The sequence below is a fragment of the Bubalus kerabau genome, chromosome 7 (assembly GCF_029407905.1).
Source record: "Bubalus kerabau isolate K-KA32 ecotype Philippines breed swamp buffalo chromosome 7, PCC_UOA_SB_1v2, whole genome shotgun sequence".
NCBI lineage: Eukaryota > Metazoa > Chordata > Mammalia > Artiodactyla > Bovidae > Bubalus > Bubalus kerabau.
In genome coordinates, this window is record NC_073630.1 from 94,866,591 (window position 1) to 94,886,289 (window position 19,699).

The 19,699-nt window shown below is 41.1% G+C and overlaps 1 long non-coding RNA gene and 1 other non-coding gene across 2 annotated transcripts; both read left to right on the plus strand.

Annotated features, from left to right (window-relative positions):
* Positions 1–3,788: 3,788 nt before the first annotated feature.
* On the plus strand, positions 3,789–18,064 carry LOC129657284 (uncharacterized). The gene is made up of 3 exons (XR_008716649.1): positions 3,789–3,890; positions 6,164–6,289; positions 17,376–18,064. It is a non-coding gene; the product is annotated as an uncharacterized LOC129657284 (long non-coding RNA).
* LOC129658222 (U1 spliceosomal RNA) lies at positions 4,524–4,687 on the plus strand. The gene has a single exon (XR_008717321.1). It is a non-coding gene; the product is annotated as a U1 spliceosomal RNA (small nuclear RNA).
* Positions 18,065–19,699: the final 1,635 nt, after the last annotated feature.

A 19,699-nucleotide genomic window follows, 5' to 3' on the forward strand; every position in this document is an offset into this window, starting at 1 on the left:
GGCTGCAGTCCATAGGGTTGCACAGTCAGACACAACTGAAGTGACTAAGCAACAGCAGCAAGTTATATCACATCCCTGGTGCTGGCCTTTGCTCCAATGTTACCCTTGGTAGGCACATAGAAATGTACCAGAAAATGTACACATCCACAACCTGCAAGGGGAGTTCCTCCAACAGAGATTTCTAGACAGTGAATTTGTATCCTGCATATATGTACAGTATACTTATGTGTACTTCAGGCCTATGTTCCTGGTGTGAATCCTATTTAGTTATTGCATATGTCTTTCAATACCCTTCTAGCTTCAGTGCATAAAGATTTTATAGGTTTAGTTAAGAGTTTTACATTTTTGTTCATAGATGAGATTTATCTATGAGATTATTATGTCTACTTTGGTTTTGGCACGAGGTTTGCAACCTTTGTAAAATGACTAAAGAAGCTTTCTCTATGCTAACTTCTGTTAGTATTTAACACACATGTATATTTCCTTATGTTTTTCTAATCAAATACGACTCTCCTCAAAGGATATTCAGATCTTCAGGGCTTCTGTGAGGATTATAACGCTAATGCTTTAATTAACCCGCTTGAGCTACCAGAGAGTGGAGGAACTTCTTTCCCTGAGGCAGACGGTCTTGGACAAATATTTTGATTACTAGGCCAAAATCAATGAATTTCTTTAAAATTTTTTAATTTAAATCATTTATTTTTGGTTGCACTGGCTCTTCATTGCTGCATGTGGGCTTTCTCTAGTTGCGGTGAGCAGGGGCTTTTCATTGTGATGCCCGGGCTTCAAATTGTGGTGGCTTCTTTTGTTGCAGAGCACTAGCTCTAGGGTGCTTCGGGAGTAATGATGAACAAGCTTCAGTACTTGTGGTGCATGGGCTTAGTTGTTCCATGGCATGTGGGATCTTAGTTCTCTGACCAGGGATTGAACCTCCGTCTCCTGCATTGGCAGGTGGATTCTTAACCACTGGACCACCAGGGAAGCTCCTGAATTTTTTTGTAAAATTTTGAGACTAGTCTTGAAAGACTATGGGTTCTTGAACAGCTCTATTATTTAAGAAAGCACTATTAGTCGCAAATATGAAAATGGCATTTTACATTTAAAATTTGTTTGATAGTAACAGTAATCTGGTGGCTCAGGTGGTAAAGAATCTGTCTGTAATGCAGGAGACACAGGTTTGATCCCTGGGTTGGGAAGATCCCCTAGAGAAGGGATTGGCAACCCACTTCGGTATTCTTGCCTGAAGAATCCATGGACAGAGAAGCCTGACAGACTATAGTACACTGTTACACAGAGTTGAACACAACTGAAGCAACTTAGCATACACACACACATACACTAGACTACTGTTTTAGTATAGTGTGTTAGTCGCTCGGTCGTTTCCAGCTCTGTGGGATCCAATGGACCGCAGCCTGCCAGGCTCCTCTGTCCATTGGATTCTCCTGGCAAGAATACTGGATTGGGTTGCCACACCCTCCTCCAGGGGATCTTCCCAAGATGTGGGATTGAACCCACATCTCTTAAGTCTACCTGTATGGGCAAGAGAGTTCTTTACCACTAGCACCACCTGGGAAGCCCAGTCTAGCACCACTTTTTCCCCTTACACGAGTGGTTCCCAAACCAGAGTTCCAAGTATCTTAACTTTTATGTCACAAAACAAACTATATATAGATTTTATCTATATATAAGTTTATGTGGGTGTATGTATGTATCATATGTATGTCTATATTACATAATACTTTGGAGGAGATAGTCTGTAAAAAATCAAACTAGTAGACTGTCAAAAGGTCAGATTTCAGGAATAGTTGCAGCTCACCTTATTACCAAGTCCAAGCTGGCTCTGCTCCCGGCAGGACAGGCCAATGAATCTGAGTGAGGAAGTGTTGAGGCAAGGAATATGAGGAAAGCTCAGAAAGCTTCCCAGGGAGAAGATAGCAAACTAATGTTTCAAAATGACCATCTTCTAGGGGGTCGGGGGCGGGGGGGGGGTGGTGTCCTCTGAGTGCCAGGTTCTTTTACTGAACAGAGATGGGGGAGGTGAGGAAACAAAGTAAAAAGGTCATTAATCCTTTCTAATATGTCCTAGAATGGCAAGCCTCAGGCAAGGGGATGTGTTAATTTCTTCCTTCTTGCCATCCAGCAGGTGGACAGGGTCAGGCTGAGACGGCAGGATTCTCTGAGGCAGGCCATTCTGTATGATTATAATAATAAACGTGAGGAAATGCAAGTCAAAGAACAGTTCCAACATGGAGTCAGAATTGGCTTTTCCCTTCAACAACAGAGCTCGCTCCTTTCTTACTCTAATAGTGTTTGTGTCTCTACCCACCTCAGACACCTCTGTGTTCTCAGTTATTCTGGTTCATTTTTATTAAGATTTTTAAAACATCATTATTTCTTCCTGTTTTAAAGATATAAAACTCTGGCTAATTTATTTTGGCCAAAGGGAGAATACCAGAAGAGTACTGGTGCTGCTGTCGCCACGCGTTCCAGGAAACAAACTCACTCAGAAGGACAATGCAGACAGTGGAGTGCAGTTTATCACACTGGCAGGGCCAAGGCAGAGTCTCCTCTTAGCCAAGGACCCCGACCAGTTTTTGTGAAAACCTTATATACCCTAAGTGTATAAGGTTCCCTGAAACTAGTCTGAACAAAGGAAAAAGAAAGATACAATCAAAGTTAATCCGTGATCATATGCCTCAAGCCTAGGTAGTTAACAGTGAACAATTATCAATAGGCCTGTGGTCATACCCCAATAAGCATAACAGAATGTATGATTCTATTAGGTTACACAGATAATTAGGGTATTCTTTTAGGCGATGGAGGGCCCTGGGGCTCTTCCTTCCAGGGGCCTGGTTTTCCAGTTGGTATATCATTTCCATAGATACTGGGCATATAGCTCAGAGTCCACAGTCCAGCCCAAGACAGAGTCCTGCTTTCAAGATGGAGCCTGTTCTGTTTCCTCCTTCAGTGCAATCCCAGGAAAGACAATTCAAGACTAGGTAAACTTGGAAACTCCAATTCTAATTCACAGTGAAGAAGTGAGTCAGGCTGGGACCTGGGACACTTTGTTTCAATGTTTGCACCTGGACACACCTCTGAAATTCTATGGGACTAAAAATCACTGTGTGCTTGCACAGTTGCAGCAAATTTGGGACCCAAAAGATGCAGAGAGATAAAAAAAATCCAACTTCCTCTTTCGAGGGAAGCTGGAGCAAAAACAGAATGTTAGGAGCAAAAGCAGAGTATTGAGCATTCATCTTGGACACAGCACCACCCGAAGGAGTGGGCAAAACACCTAAATCACTCCTTTGACTCCAGCCATATACCCCTCCCCTCACCCCATATAAGAAATAAGCTTCTCCCCCACTCTGGGGAACCAGCATTCAAAGGGACCTGTTGTTTATTCTCCCTGTCTCCGCAGCATGGGCCGCTAGTCAATTTCTATTGACTGGGGAAGGCCAGGACCTCTGTTTCCTAACAGAGGGAGGGAGAGGACTGGGGACACTCACTGATAATATTTATTTCGTGAATGTGGAAATGTGAATTACTAACTGCTGCCTGAGACAGGATTTGCTCTTTTGGAAGTCTAATATGAGTCTAGGAGGGCTCAGAAGTTTCTTTCTTGCAAGACGGATTCTCCTGCAGTCTTGTTTTGGACTTCAAAGGTCTGTGAAAAAGGGAACAGATGACCCTGTGCTTGTAGTGTTGAGCACGAGAGGGTTTAAGAATACAAGGAAACGCAGTTTATTCTTGTTTGGGAAGGAAGACACTGATCACGAAGCTGGTTTCCACTGGCGGAGTGTGATCCCTACGGCTGTGCAGACTCCGGAGACTGCACAGATATGAGGGAGGGGGGCGCTTGTGTGAGGTTGTCCGTCTAGTTTGCCAAAGTGAGTGTTTATGCAACTGACCTTTCAGGTTAAGGGCGACCATTTGCTGCTTGTTTGAAAGAAAGCATGTTTTGTCCTTGGGCTTGAAGCTTTAAACTGACAACCTACTTTTATCGACCCAAAGACTGGACTGTCAAACGTAGGGTTTTGTGTGTGTGTGTGTGTATGTGTTTTGTCAAGTTTCATCTTTCCTGACTTGCTGTTTTAGTTACGTGGACAGCGGCTTGTTGAACCGCGCCAAATGTCAATATCGACGTTACTTGTCCCAAGGCTTTCAAGATAGAAGCTAACTTATATTGTCTAAGTTTGTGCAGCGTCTTTACCTTTATAAGTTTTACTGGAACTGCGCCACTAACAATTTGCTCTAGGAACGGGACGCGCGTTAAATGAGATCACGAAAGGGGTGTGGAATATGTAGATACGCGCAGTGACTGCTGGTCGTGCTTAAGCAACATATATATATTTCCTAAGAGTTTAGACAATTTCCAGATGTCAAATGCTGCTGGTGGTAATTATCTCTTGGAAACTCTTTATACTTCAGAAGGGGAGTAGTATAGACTGCATGAGAAAAGTCGTCCTACGTACAGAGTGATTTGAATCTGATGGTGTGGTACCAAGCAATGAGAATGACTCATACTTACCTGGCAGGGGAGATACCATGATCACGAAGGTGGTTTTCCCAGGGCGAGGCTTATCCATTGCACTCCGGATGTGCTGACCCCTGCGATTTCCCCAAATGTGGGAAACTCGACTGCATAATTTGTGGTAGTGGGGGACTGCGTTCGCGCTTTCCCCTGGTCTTTGTTTAAAAGTTAGAATTTTGGGTTTACTGTAGTTTTTAGTTTTTTTTCTAAGGTGAGGTTGTTATTATCTATCTCTTAAGTGTTAAGTTAATGTTTTGCACGCTTAGCTTTTTCTGTCGTTAACTGTTTTATAGAACTTATTTGAGTTCAGCGTCGTTGAATTGCTGATATTTTCTTCTACTGTTCTTTTTGTCGTTTCTTTTTTCTTTGGTTTTCGGTCTTTTCTAGAACCAGTGTTTTCCCATGAATCGTTTTTTTCTTATGAGTACTTCACTGAGTAAAGCGCGCGTCTTGTTTTTCGTCATTAGCTCCGCCCTCTTGTGGGTGTGCGTAGAGGCGGTTGTCAGACCTCAGACCGGCCGCGCGGTTTTGGTTTCTGATTTTCAAAGCACTACTTTTTGAGAATGAAGTACTTTAACCACGGCTTTGAAAGTGTTCAGCGAAAAAAAAAAAAAAAGAAGAAAGTGTTCAGCAAAAGTTAGATTACAGGTCGAACGTCGAAATGCAGGAGCTCCCTTTTTTTTCCTGAGAAGAATTTCCACTTTACTTTTCTTTCTCTCCCACCTCTGTGCATTACTTGCTGTTGCTCTTTCTTTCATTTTGAAGCCAGCAGTGTTAGCGTCTTGTGTCCGCTGACATATAGGCCGTCTTGGTAATTTGCTATGCTTATCCGGCTCAAATCTTTAATCACATCTGCCAACATTTTTTTTTTTTAAACTTTACATAATTGTATTAGTTTTGCCAAATATCAAAATGAATCCGCCACAGGTATACATGTGTTCCCCATCCTGAACCCTCCTCCCTCCTTCCTCCCCATTCTATCCCTCTGGGTCGTCCCAGTGCACCAGCCCCAAGCATCCAGTATCGTGCATCGAACCTGGACTGGCAATTCAACATTTCTTTTTTTGTATGAAGTAACAACTTCGCTGTGGTGTTGCAGAAGACTCTTGAGAGTCCTTTGGACTGCAAAGAGATCCAACCAGTCCATCCTAAAGGAGTCCTGGGTGTTCATTGGAAGGACTGATGTTGAAGCTGAAACTCCAATACTTTGGCCACCTGATGCGAAGAGCTGACTCATTTGAAAAGACCCTGATGCTGGGAAAGATTGAGGGCAGGAGGAGAAGGGGACGACAGATGATGAGATGGCTGGATGGCATCACCGACTCAATGGACACGGGTTTGTGTGGACTCCGGGAGTTGATGATGGACAGGGAGGCCTGGCGTGCTGCAGTTCATGGGGTCGCAAAGAGTCAGACACGACTGAGCGACTGAACTGAACTGAACTGAACATATTTGCAGGTTCCAGAGATTGGAATGTGGGCAGTTTTGGTGGGTTGTCATTCAGCCTTCCACCTTTATAAAACCTGCTGGTTTTTTCGTCATTCTCAGGAGTGTGGAGCATGTAAATTTGCTGAGTGTCTCCGTCTCCTGTCCTTGTTCACATTATACGTATATTTATGATTTTCGCAGATACTGTGAGATCCAAAATATTACTGCCTGGCTTTTGTAGTACGGAGAAGTCTTTCTTTTGTAAATGACAGACTAGAACTTGTATGAAGAGAATGACCGTATATTCGGAGTGTTCAGAATCTGAAGGTAAGCGGTGTCAGGCGCACTTTCTACTTCAGGTGTTTGGAGAGGGGTACGAGGTGAACCATTGAGAGCTCGATGACGAGGTGAAATTGTTCAGTCGATCACTCGTGTCCGACTCTTTGCCACCTCGTAGACTGCAGCACGCCAGGTTTCCCTGTCCAACACCAACTCCCGGAGTTTACTCAAACTCATGCCCATTGAGTCGGTGATGCCATCCAACCATCATCCCTTGTCGTTCCCTTCTCCTCCTGCCTTCAGTCTTTCCCAGCATCAGGATCTTTTCAAATGAGTCAGCTCTTCGCATCAGGTGGCTAAAGTATTGGAGTTTCAGCTTCAACATCAGTCCTTCCAGTGCATATTCAGAACTGATTTCGTTTAGGATGGACTGGTTGGATCTCCTTGCAGTCCAAGGGACTCTCAAGTCTTCTCCAACACAGTTCAAAAGCATCAGTCCTTGGGTGCTCAGCTTTCTTTATAGTCCAAGTCTCACATCCATACATGACTACTGGAAAAACCATAGCTTTGACTAGAGGGACCTTTTCTTATTTGGCATCAATCTGTTGTTCCATGTCCAGTTCTAACTGTTGCTTCCTGACCTGCATACAGATTTCTCAAGAGGCAGGTCAGGTGGTTGGCTATTCCCATCTCTTTCAGAATTTTCCAGTTTATTGTGATCCACACAGTCAAAGGTTTTGGCATAGTCATGAAGCAGAACCAGATGTTTTTCTGGAACTCTTTTGCTTTTTCGATGATCCAGAGGATGTTGGCAATTTGATCTCTGGTTCCTTTGCCTTTTCTAAAACCAGCTTGAACATCTGGAAGTTCACGGTTCACATATTGTTGAAGCCTGGCCTGGAGAATTTTGAGCATTTCTTTACTAGCGTGTGAGATGAGTGCATCTGTGCGGTAGTTTGAGCATTCTTTGGCATTGCCTTTCTTTGGGATTGGAATGAAAACTGACCTTTTCCAGTCCTGTGGCCACTGCTGAGTTTTCCAAATTTGCTGGCATATTGAGTGCAGCCTTTTCATAGCACTATCTTTTAGGATTTGAAATACTCAACTGGAATTCATCACCTCCACTAGCTTTGTTCTTAGTGATGCTTCCTAAGGGCCACTTGACTTCACTTTCCAGGATGTCTGGCTCTAGGTGAGTGATCACACCATCGTGATTATCTGGGTCGTGAAGATCTTTTTTGTACAGTTCTTCTGTGTTTTCTTGCCACCTCTTCTTAATATCTTCTGCTTTAGGTTAGGTCCATTCCATTTTAGTCCTTTATTGAGCCCATCTTTGCATGAAATGTTCCCTTGATAGCTCTAATTTTCTTAAAGAGATCTCTAGTCTTCCCATTCTATTGTTTTCCTCTATTTCTTTGCACTGATCACTGAGGAAGGCTTTCTTATCTCTCCTTCCTATGCTTTGAAACAGCATTCAAACAGGTATATCTTTCAGTTTCTCCTTTGCTTTCTGCTTCTCTTCTTTTCACAGCTATTTGTAAACCCTCCTCAGGCAGCCATTTTGCTTTTTTGCATTTCTTTTTCTTGGGGATGGTCTTGATCCCTGTCTCCTGTACAGTGTCACGAACCTCTATCCATAATTCATCAGGCACTCTATCAGATCTAGTCCTTTAAATCTATTTCTCACTTCCACTGTATAATCATAAAGGATTTGATTTAGGTCATACCTGGATGGTCTAGTGGTTTTCCCTACTTTCTTCAATTTAAGTCTGAATTTGGCAATAAGGAGTTCATGATCTGAGCCACAGTCAGCTCCCAGTCTTGTTTTTGCTGACTGTAAAGGGCTTCTCCATCTTTGGCTGCAAAGAATATAATCAATCTGATTTGGGTATTGACCATCTGGTGATGTCCATGTGTAGAGTCTTCTCTTTTGTTGGAAGAGGAGGGTGTTTGCTGTGACCAGTGCATTCTCTTGGCAAAACTCTATTAGCCTTTGTCCTGCTTCATTCTGTACTCCAAGGCCAAATTTGCCTGTTATTCCAGGTGTTTCTTGACTTCCTACTTTTTCATTCCAGCCTATAATGAAAAGGACATCTTTTTTGGATGTTAGTCCTAGAAGGTCTTGGAGGTCTTCATAGAACCATTCAACCTTAGCTTTTCAGCATTACCAGTCAGGGCATAGGCTTGGATTACCGTGATATTGAATGGTTTGCCTTGGATAGAATTGTTACAGTGGGTTTTCTTGGTTTGGAAATTTGAGAAGTTTGTGGCAGCTTTCCAACAGGTGCAAGTGTTGAGGGGTCTGATTTTCAGCAAGCGTGGCACTTCCAAAGGGAACAGTTTTCTATTATGTAACAGGTCCTGGCTGTTACTGAGCCTCTTCTGAAGCATTCATTATCTATAATCAGGACCCAGTTCCTCCCACTGAGATGATCCTTCTGATGTTCTGTCAGAAGTTCAGCTTAGCCTGAAATCTCAGTGCCAGACATCCATGTGGGCACTGTAGGCACCATAAGGCAGTGGTCCTTGGCATCAATGACATGGTTATCTAGGTTTATCAGGAGAGAAAAACCAGGGTTTTGGTGAGTATTAACAGTGTATGTGTGTGTGTGGAAGACAGAGGGAATGAATTTATAGTTTCTTTATATTTTCTCTATGTACTTGTGTTTTAAATATTGTTTTGTTCTCTGTAGTTCTCTTTGAGGTCATTAAACAAAAGCAATCTAAGTGTTGAAAGAAAATGTTAGGTTGTTTTTTTGACCTGTACTATGTAGTTAGGCCAATGATGGTTGTGTCTGTACTGAACACAGGCAGCCTTCTTTATTCTTATCCTTATTTCCTAAAAAATACAATGTAAAAACTATTTACATAGTACTTAACGTTGTGCTAGGTATTATAAGTGGGCTTCCTGGTGGCTCAGTAGTAAAGAATCCACCTGCTAATGCAGGAGATCAGAGTTGGATCCCTGGGTGGGGAAGATCCTCTGGAGAAGGAAATGGCAACCCACTCCAGTATTCTTGGCTGGAGAATTACATGGACAGAGGAGCCTGATGGGCTACAGTGCATGTGGGCCCAAAGGGTCAGACAGGACTGAGCAACTGAGTACCCACCACGAATTATAAGTAATCTAGAAATGATTTAAAGTATTCAGGGAGGAAGGGTGTGTATAGGTCATATGCAAATACTAGGCCATTTTATGTAAGGAACTTGAGCACCCCCAGGTCTTAGTATCTGTGGGGGTCCTGGAACCAATCTCAGAGCAGAGGGACCTCTGTGCTTCCGAGAATCCGTTTAGAGCTGTGGGTCTCAAACCCCCACTACATGTTAGGACCACCCCAGGCAACTAAAAAATGGTGATGCTCTGGTTCCTTCCGCAACCAAAGATGGTCAATTCAGTAGGCTTGGAATGGGACTTTGGTGTATTTAAAGTCCCCAGATGATTCTGAAGTGGAGCCGGGGCTGGGTAGTTCTGGATGAGCATTTTCGTACAGGACCCAGGTGTCAACATGCATGTAACATATCCTTTATTAGCCAAGTAAATATTTGCTTTACTAAGTCCTTCTTCTGTTCATTCTCAGTGCTCATGAAACTGTAATTTACAGCCCTTAGGGTATCTGCTATACCATCAAATATATTTCATTATATTTAATAGCACCCTCCCAGGGATGGCAAATACTGCTTCAAAGCAGTGAGAATCAGAAGAGGACAGAAGCCCAGAGTGTCCTGTTCTCATCTGTTTCCCCTGAAACTGAGGAGATACTTAAAATTTTTGGATGGATAGGTGAACAGAGTTAAGACCACATATTGAACTACTGAACTCAAATTTATTTATTGCTTTTTAAAAAGATACTTATTTAAAAAAATTTTTTTTCAAACTTTAAACTTTTTATTTTTTACTGTTTTTTTTTTTTTTTTTTTTTTGTATACCAAAACAAAACTAACCATGTTGTGATGGTTTCAGGTGGACAGTGAAGGGACTCAGCCATACATATACATGTATCCATTCTCCCCCAAAACTCTCCTTCTATCCAGGCTGCCTAACAGCATAACATTGAGTAGTGAACTTGAATACATTTAAAGACTAGAGCGTTACATTTAAAGACTAGAGAATACATTTAAATAATTAGAAATATCTGTGTGTGAGAATGCTGATCTGGGTCTAATCACATAAGTGATAACAGGAGTAAATGTAAGTGAGGCCCCATCCTTCTGTCCAAGGGTTCGAGCACAGAAGACATCTGCCATGTTTTTAGCAATGCATGGAAAGGACTTTGTGGTTACCCAGAGAGACAGCCCTGGATCATATTAACAGGTGTAGGATCTGGAATGTCAGAAGCAATCATCCCACTTTTGTCCTTTTCCACATCACATCTGTGGTATTATGTGCAGTTCTGAACTGTCCCCATTGAGGGTGGGGACAGTATAAAAACTAGAGAATATTTGGCAAAGACTCCCAGGATGTGGGGGGAAAAATCAAACCATGTCACACAGAGAATAGTTGGAGGACTGGGCAAGTTTTGCTTGGAGGAATGCAGGACTGTTTAAGTTATTTTTATTTATTTGAAAGGTTAACATTGAGAAAACAGACTGGATTTATCCGATATGACCACAAAGAGTGGATTAGAACCAAATTTTAATTCCATACAAAGAATAACTTTTTCCAAGATCAAAGTTAGCCAAGAAAGGACTATGGAATGGCTCTCTTACATAGACTGAGGTATTCTGGCAGCTGTCTATATGTCAGTGATATTGTGGAGGAACACTTAATCAGGGGCTCCTGAGTAAATGCAGATACTGCTTGGGTTGGTCCCCAGTGGAGCCTGATCTCACCTGCATTTCTAACAAGCCCCCAGGTCATGTCGACTCAGTAGCCTCTAAGGTTCTTTTCAAGTCTGAGACTTTGACTTCTATGCAGTTGATTGTGTGTCCTCTCCTCTGGGCTTCCAGGTGGCGCCAGTGGTAAAGAACTCACCTGCTAGTGCAGGAGACAGAAGAGATGAGGGTTCCCTGTGTCTGGGATGATCCCCTGGAGGAGGGCATGACAACCCACTCCAGTATTCTTGCCTGGAGAATCCCACAACAAAGGAACCTGGTGGGCTCTCTCCACAAAGAGTTGGACACAACTTAGAGATGTAGCATGCACACACACCTTTCCTATGCAGACTTCATTTCCTTTGATTTCTAAGTATAGCCTGCTGCAACCTGGTGTAAGGAGAGACCTTTGGGAAACTTCCCAACAAAACCAAAGTTCCCTATGAATGTCATGCAGTGGTTTTTCACTGTGGAAGAACAGAAAGGACTAATAGACTGTGACCATTGTTCTTAGTTCAGAGGTGCCAAACCATTCTCTTTCCTGAAAAGTGGGCCTGGTATTTGTAGAGATGGAGAATGAGTCAAAATCTTTCTTCCTTTTTGGAAAGGAAAAAATCTTTCTTCCTTTTTGCTTTGTACATCTGTATAAACAGATCAGGGAGAAACTTGTAACTTTGCCTCTCAAATAAGACAAAAATAAATTTTAAGTGCATTTCCTCATGGCTTCATCAGTTTCCCTCCCAGTTAAAAGGGTCAAAACGCCATCTCCTCTTGCTGGAAAGCATCCCAGAAGTCTCTCAAGGGCTTGGATGTAGGCTGGGGATGGTCCTGTCACCTCTCACCTCCCCATGTTTGGCAGAGACTGCAGCCTGCATACCTCTCCCCGAAATTCTTTTTCCTTCCTTCCTTTGTCATAGAACCTCTGGTTCTTAACTATAGGCCTGTGACTTCCCAGAGAAAGAGATCCTGTTTCTGAGATTCCTCTGCTCATTTTCCTGATCTATCTTTAAATGTCAATAATGATGGAAAATGACATTCCACTCAGGAATAATAGGAATGATAAAAGCATTTTTTTTTTAATGAAGCATTGCCGTTTTATCCAGGATGCTGAAAAGGGTGTGCTGTGGTCCAAGGAACAGAGAGAGTCTTTGATCATCAATTGTGATAAACAGTGCAGGAGAAAGAATGCTGTGTTTGGCTAGGAAGTCTCTGTGGAACTTCATGAATCACATGTCTCCCCGTCTGTTAGGGGTAAAGGGGCCTGGTGGTGTAAAGGGGCCTGATGGAGTAGGAGTCAGAGAAGGAGCAATTTCTGTCACTGGTGAGAACGGTGGCATGGAGTCTACGGTAGTCCGTCTATTCACTGGTGGTTTCCTCTGATAAGACAAAAATCAAGACACAAGAATGCATCTATAAATACTCAACATAAAAATATTACATAGCCATTACTTGAATAATAAAACATTGTTAAGTTTATTATAGATAAGAGAATTTTCAGTCAGTACCATTTTTTTTTTTTTTAGTTTTATTAAAAGTATCAGCTTCTTCTAGTTCTCTGTATGTGTAGGACAGTTAATGAAATTTCATTGTTTATATTTGATCGTTGAAAAGAAAATCAACTACTTTCTTTCCAACCTGTTGTTCCAGCCAATCCCTTTGGAAAGAACAACTGGAAGAGTTGGAACCCCCACCGCCGCAAATGTTTAAGCATGCTTCTGAAGGTAGCAGAGTTATAAGAAAGTGAGGTTATGGACTTGAGATTCCGGGGAGGCAAGAATCCCAGGGAGGCAATTGGCAATCCCAAAAGTAGTGGCTGAAAGGCTGGAAGCTGAGCAGGACTTTTAACAAACTCACAGGGCTAGGGGACAAAAGTTCCAAGTTCAGGGGCTGCCGGGGAGAAGGAGTGAAGGAAGGGCATTGCAACCCTCTCCAGTATTCTTGCCTGGAGAATCCCACGGACAGAGGAGCCTGGTAGGCTATACACGTTCCTGGGGTTGCAAAGAGTTGGACACGACTGAAGCGACTTAGCACGCAGGGAGAAGGAGACTTAATAAGTAACCAGTCTTACAGCTAGAACTCCAAAGACCTCACCCTGGGAGTAAGAATGAACCAGGGGGACTTGTTCTAATCAACTCAGTCTCCGTATGGATCAAGGTGGTCTGTGAATGTTGTGTCCATAGTCTACACAGTCTAGGAAAAAAAAAAATACTTTCTCTTTGGAGGAAGGCAATTTCATCTAGAACCTCAAATTGTCTACAGTTTTCAAAAACAATGTTAACTGCTCAATCAACAACAACCAGGTTTAAAAAAAGTATCAGAGGGAGTGGTGGGGGACAAGACTGGACTGACAATGAAAAAAAAAATTAGATCAGAGAGGCAGATCCTCAGGAGATCTAAATAGTTGTAATTACTAGACACTGACTTTAAAATAGCTATGATTAAAATGCTCAAGGGATTAAAAGATAAGATGGTGACTTTGACATAAAATGGACATTTTAGAGCTGAAAAGTGGAAGGAAAGAAATACAATATGTTTAAGAAATTATGATTTATTAAATGGTTTCACGTATTTATATATATGAATATATGTATTTTTTTTAAATTGAAGTTCCTTCTCAGATATTATTAGTAGGATACATGTAATGAAAATTTGAGGGGACTTTGGCTTAATAACTGTCTTCAACATTTTCAAAAAATTCTAAGGCTTTTCAAACAAATTCACAAGTGTTCTTCCATTAATTAGTATTTTGTTAGTATGTGGAACATTCTTAATTCATAATAAGTGACTTAAAGTTGTATTAAAAACAAGATATAAATGGGAAATTAGCCAATATTATGATGCTTGCTTGCTTGCTAAGTCACTTCAGTCATGTCCAACTCTGTGCGACCCCATAGACAGCAGCCCACCAGGCTCCTCTGTCCCTGGGATTCTCCAGGAAAGAACACTGGAGTGGGTTGCCATTTCCTTCTCCAATGCATGAAAGTGAAAAGTGAAAGGGAAGTCGCTCAGTTGTGTCTGACTCCTCGCGACCCCATGGACTACAGCCCACCAGGCTCCTCCGTCCATGGGATTTTCCAGGCAAGAGTACTGCAGTGGGGTGCCGTCGCCTTCTCCGAATATTATGACGACAAACCCTCAAACATGATTTCACGTTTCCTATGTCTTTCCCTTTATTTTCCTGAGCCTTCATTCTTCACTCAAGTGCTGATAGTGATAGAAAAATCAAGAATGAAAACTTACACAGGTATTGCAGAGTTCATAAAGCCTCTGAAGGCACTGTAAGGGGGAAAAGAAAAACCAAAACAGTTATCTGACACTTAATTGTTAGGAAATTTTGTTTCAGTTCAAAGATTTTTTTTAAGTTCTCAAAAAAAAAATTACTTCCAAGAGGAAATTACAAAAATTACTTTAAGGTCTGTGAATAATAAAGGAGCTTGTTGTAATGTTAATTGGACAATCTTATGAAGAGAATGGAGTTAGGAGTTAGCCGAGAAGAGTACTGGTACAAAAATTTTCCAGAGATGAGCAGCCTCACTAAAAAAAAAAAGCAACAAGGATCCATAGAAACATAGAGATTCATCCCTGCCTATGAAAGGAAAGGACAGTCAAGTATCAAGGTGAGAAACAGAGAGCTATATGCTTTGGCAGTTCTCTCTGAGCAGAAACCTGAGCTTTCAAAGATGTTCCAAGCATCTTCAGGGAGATGAGAAGAAGCAAGCAATATACCAAGAAGCCGCCATCTACAGATCAAAAAGTCTATATGAAACATAATTCCTGAAAATAAGTATAAATTGATCTCTGAGCTTGTTTAGCAAAAGAGAGAGAGACAAAGACATTTGTCAGTTGAGATAAAGTGTTCTAAAAGGAATTAATTGCACGTGTAACTTTTTAATGAGGACTTTTAGATATTAGATTGAATGAGTTTACCATGTGATACAAGAATAGTTGATATGGGCTCATTCTGTGATGGATCCTCTGAAAAGTAAAGACATAATATTAAGTTGTAAAAACAAAATATTCTGGTGATTTCTGGGTTCTACATTATTGAAGTCAGATTATGCTAAACTTGTAAAAGCAGTTTTACGACTTACGTTGTCCCCTTATTTGCGAAAGAGAAGAATCTAAATCAGTTGCACACTGAGAACGGTGGTGTTCACTCAGACAAGAGATAACTCAAGGCTGATGTTCTGATTTTCACAGGCCTAGAAAGGTCTGTTTCTCTGGAGATGATTTTCCCAACTGGCAGAACTGTCCACAGAATTCCTAGCCATGCCAGTGAGGCTGGTTCCTATGCTTCCCACCTTAGATTTTTTTCATTTTTACCTTGGAGAAAATATATTTTTTAATGTTTTTCAAATATAGTTGATTTACAGTATTGTATTAATTTATGCTTACAGCAGAAATTATGGCACACTGACTCAGTTATGCATATATATTCTTTTTCATATTCTTTTCAATATAGGACGTTGAATGTAGTTCCCGTGTGCTATATAGTAGAACTTTGTTGTTATCCATTTTATGTGTGGGCTTCCCTAGTAGCTCAGACTGTAAAGGATCTACCTGCAGTGTGGGAGACCTGACTTTGATCCCTGGATTGGGAAGGTCCCCAGGAGAAGAAAATGGCAGCCCTCTCCAATATTCTAGCCTGGAGAATTCCATGGACAGAAGAGCCTGGTGGGCTACAGTCTGTGGGGTCATAAAGAGCTGGACACGACTGAGTGACTAACACACACATTCTATACGTAATAGTTTGCATCTGCTAATCCCAAACTCACAATCCATCTCTCCTCCATCCCACTTTCCCTTGGCAACTACAAATCTGTTCTTTATGTCTATGAGTCTATTTCTGTTTTGTAGATAAGTTCATTTGTGTCGTATTTTAGACTCCACACATAAGTGATATCATATTTGTCTTTCTCTGTCTGACCTAACTTCACTTGGTATGATAATCTCTAGGTTCATCTGTGTTGCTACAAATGGCATTATTAATATTTCATTCTTTCTTATGACTAATACTCCATTGTATATATACTACATCTTCTTTATCCATTCATCTATCAGTGAACATTTAGGTTGCTTCCATGTCCTGGCTATTGTAAATAACGCTGCTATAAACACAGAGGTGCACGTATCTTTTCAAATTATAGCTTTGTCTGGATATATGCCCAGGAGTGGAATTGCTGGATCATATGGTAGTTCTATTTTTATTTTTCCAAGGGACCGCCATACTGTTCTCCATAGTAGCTGCACTAATTTACATTCCCATCAACAGTGTAGGAGGGTTCCCTTTTCTAAGAGAAAATCTTGTAATCATACTTTATGCTCCTGAAAATATTACTTCTTGAAAATGTCTCACATATTTTCTCTTTAAATCACATTTTCCTAGGAGACCACAAATATTCCTAATTTAGGTGGTTTTTAAAACACACACACACACACACACAATTACCTGCCAGTTTAAGAAGTAATCATGGTGAATTTCAGGATAAAATTCTTGTACCTGTGAAAATTGAGAGACAGAATATGGAGACTGAGGAAATAGATGTAATGATAATAATAGTAATTAACTAGGAGGCTTGGACTTTGAGTTCCCAAAAGGCAGGGACTATGTTTTGTCATCTGAGTAGTTCTGGCACCTTGCATGATCGCCCATCTCAAGAAACATTTGTTTTTAGAATAAGCAAATGAATATTGTATCTGTTAACATCAGTCACTAATCTGTTTTAGTACCAAAAATATGATCTCAAATACAAGCATACCTAGTTTTATTGTGCTTCACAGAGAGTACATATTTTTCAAAACAAATCGAAGGTTTGTGGCAACCCAGTGACGAGCAGGTCTACTGTCCATGTTTCCACTAGCACTTGCTCACTTCGTGTCTCTGGGCCACAGTTGGGTAATTCTCAAGTGTTTCAGGCTTTTTCATTATTATTATATTTGTCATGGTGATCTGTGCTCAGTGATCTTTAATGTTACTACTCCGACTTGCTAAAGGCTCAGATGATGGTTAGTGTTTTTTAGCAATAAATTATTTTTCAATAAAAGTGCACATGGTTTAAAAATAAATTTTAGAAAAGGAAAAATTTAAGCAAACAAAAAATATTAAGGTGCACATTGTTTTGCAGATATAACGCTGCTGCATACATACATAATAGGTTATAATATAGATATAAGTTTTATATGCACTGGGAAGCTAAGAAATTCATATGACCCGCTTTCTTGAGATAGTTGCTTTATTGTTGTGGTCTGGAACTGAACTCGCCGTATCTCCGAGGTAAGCCTGTAATCATCTCATTGTGTTCACTTTCTCCTTTGTTCACAGTAACAACCTGAGCTGCAGTCTTCCTAAACCACCATGGGGCTTCCGATTGTCTCAGAGTTCATCAAGGGCTTCTCCAGAGCAGTCAACGCCCCTTCCTCCACCAGCACTTCTCAGCCTTGGCTGCCCAGTGGAACAGTCACCTGGGAAGATGATAAAAATCCTGATGCCTGCATCACACCCCAGGCCAATTAAGTCAGGCTTGGGAGGGCAGGACCCAGGCCTTAGAACTTTGTAAAGTTTCCCAAGCAATTCCAAAATGCAGCCAAGATTGAGAACCACAGCTGTGCTCTGAGGCCAGGCGAGGTTCCCTGCTACGTTTGACTCAAATCTGTTGCTTTTCTGACAGCCTTCTTTTGATTTTCTAACAGGTTGTTGTTGTTGTTTTTTTTTAATATTTATTTGTATTTATTTTTTTGGTTTCTGTGGGTCTTTTGCGGCATGTGGGATCTAATTCCCTGACCAGGGATAGAACCCAGGTCCCCTGCCTGGGGAGCTCGGAATCTTAGCCACTGGGCCAGCAGGGAAGCCCTCTAACAGGGTTTTTAAAGCTACCTTGAAAGAGCTACTTTTAGCTCCAAAGAACTGTGACTTTGACTCCAATGATAGATTTATTTTTTTTTGAAGATTTGAGTATTAAAGGCTGATTTGCAGAAATAAACATTAAGAGTTTACTTACTGGTGTGCAGTGAGCCGTGACCAAAAGGAAAGTGATCAGAAACACCACTTTCATCTTTAGACTCTATCTGTAAGTAAAACAAGAGTATTAATTCTTAACTTAGAAAATATGTAACCCTTTCCTGCTTATGTAGCCTGACCCTGGATCAGGCACGTTCTTAAGAAACTTGACTGAAGCTTATGCTATTAGGAACCAAAGGATGTATAGATTAGAGATTCTGGAAGATAATTTTGTTGTGGTTGTTTAGTCACTAAGTCTGTTAAACAATTGGAACATAGATTATGATTCACATGCCTTATGAATGGTGTGTGGCTCTAATTCAAGATCTACATCACACACACACACATTCAGGTACAGTATGAAACACTTCATAAAGGGAAGGTTGCTCAGTCGTGTGTGACTCTTTGTGACTCCATTGACTGTAGCCCGCCAGGCTCCTCTGTCCATGGAATTCTCCAGGCCAGAATACTGGAGGTAGTTGCCATTTCCTTCTCCATGGGATCTTCCCAACCCAGGGATCAAACCCAGGTCTCCCACATTGCAGGCAGATTCTTTACTGCCTGAGCCACCAGGGAAGCCCAAGAATACTGGAATGGGTAGCTTATCCCTTCTCCAGTGGATCTTCCTAACTCAGGAATCAAACTGGGGTCTCTTGCATTGCAGGCAGATTTCATACTTATTAGCAATATTTACCTAGTGAAAGGCAATGGCACCCCACTCCAGTACTCTTGCCTGGAAAATCCCACGGACGGAGGAGCCTGGTAGGCTGCAGTCCATGGGGTCGCTGAGGGTCAGACATGACTGCGCAACTTCCCTTTCACTTTTCACTTTCCACTTTCCTGCATTGGAGAAGGAAATGGCAACCCACTCCAGTGTTCTTGCCTGGAGAATCCCAGGGACGGGGGAACCTTGTGGGCTGCTGTCTATGGAGTCGCACAGAGTCGGACATGACTGAAGTGACTTAGCAGCAGCTGTTTATAAAAACACAGTTTTTGAAATACAGTTATTATTCCATTTGATTCTTACAGTGACTTTGATAGGTAGATAGTAGTATAATATCCACTTAGAAGTGGGTATTTGTCTTGTCTATACTCCTATATTATGATATAGAGGGTTTATTTGATGTGATAGTAAATTCTAATAGATTCACAGTTTTCTGTTTTCTACTATATCATGGTAACTTTTATTTCAATCATTTTCATTTTTCTTGAAAACAAGAAAAAAGCTACACTGTTATTAAAACATCTTTTAAATGGTATACAAAATGCCCTTTATTGTTGTTTTGTGGGAAGAGAAGAGAGATGAGGCATTCTGAAGATAAATAATTGTTTTCCTTCTCTGTAAGAATGCTATAATTTTTACCAACAGTATATTAATTTTTTTTCAGTATATTAATTGATTCACTTTTATAAGAGGGGTCACTTGGTAAATGTTTATTATAAAAATTAATTCTGTCATTTAGAATACTTTTTACAAAGGGAGCTATAATTTTAAAATAAATCAAAACAGAAAATGACAACGCATATCCAATAACCATAGATCTGTGAAATGCCATAAGAGAATATGTCTTGAAACAAGCTGCCAATGATTGATTTAAAAAAATCCATCTTTGAGGTTAAATTATATTTGAAATGGGGAGAGAGCCTTC